Raw genomic sequence first — 1,447 nt, forward strand, 5'->3', positions numbered from 1 at the left:
TGTGATTCTGAGCCTTGTGGTGCAGCAATGCCGCCATTCGAAGGGAATTCAGAGGAAGATTTTGTAAAACACTTCCATTGTGATACAGGTGACAGACATTTTACAGGCAGCTGGTTTTAATAACTGACATTAAAAGTCCTTCAATATAATAATATTCATATTAATAATGATAATAATAATATATAGATTTTATAATACGACTCCCTGACTCCATGGCACCATTATTTATGTTCCTCTCACCTTCCGTTCATCACAACCCAGAAATTTAGAAATCCAGAAGATTTAACAAAATATCAATCACCTTTGTAGTTTTGTAAAAATCAATACAATGACCGAATGTCTTTAGAACTTTCCCTATAGTACTTCTACATGAAGACATCAAGGACATCCAAAAGATCTACATTACGTGTGGATAGAAAATAGACATCAAATCATTAGATACATTTGTAATTTTCCCGGCAATCTTATGAAGGAATATCGCTACATTGTTTAAGAACTTCATTCAGAGAATCAAATTGATTCTTAAATCAAAACAAAGAGTTATTTATACAATGTTACCACAAACAATAAACATCGCCCTCTGCTGTCAGACTACGTGTACACCGGCCACGCCTAAATGTATCTCCTGGCAGCAGAAAAAATGTAAATGCGGCAAAAAAAGAGGCATCGTGTTTTTGTTGCATTTATGTTTTTTGCCAAACCGTTCTTCTCCTGAACGCAATTCTTCTGCGTTCATGAGAGGGACCTTTAACTGCCCCTAAGCTCTGCTCAGTGGCGGCCACTTCATTAGGGGCACAGGGGCGCCGCCCCCCTAATCCATGCACCCGGCCCCTAATCTACATGCATGGGGTTTTTTTTTGAAGCACATGATTAGAGCCTGAGGCCCTAATTGGCTCCAAAAAAGGGTTGGCCCGGGGCACAGAGCACTGCGCTCTAAACCCACCCAGTTGTGTGACATTAGCAAATTAATATTTGCTAATATCTTCCTGCTTTTCCGTCCAGCCAATCAGGAAGCCGGTCCTGAGACCTGATTGGCTAGGGAGCAGGGGCGGACTGACCATTGAGCCACTCGGGCACTGCCCGAAGGGCCCTGGGCCACTAGGGGGCCCCATCAGGGTTGCCAGCCTCAGTAAAACCAGGGAAAGTATGTATAAATCTGTGTTTTTCTTACATCTGTCTGTGTATACTGTGTGTACATGTATGTGTATACTGTGTGTGTGTATACTGTGTGGCCCCATAATCTCTGATTGCCTGGGGGCCCCATAATCTCCTATTGAGCTATCAGTCCGCCCCTGCCAGGGAGTCTTAGGACTCCCAGCCAATTGGGTCTCAGGACTCCTTACTGTTCGGCCTGGGAGGATAAGCAGCGGCTCTTCCCTCGGCAAGCTGGAGTGAGAAGCAGCCTCTTATGGTAAGGTCAGACTGATTGCCACCTTCCTGTCTGAAC

The sequence above is a fragment of the Aquarana catesbeiana genome, linkage group LG06, assembly GCF_042186555.1.
Source record: "Aquarana catesbeiana isolate 2022-GZ linkage group LG06, ASM4218655v1, whole genome shotgun sequence".
NCBI lineage: Eukaryota > Metazoa > Chordata > Amphibia > Anura > Ranidae > Aquarana > Aquarana catesbeiana.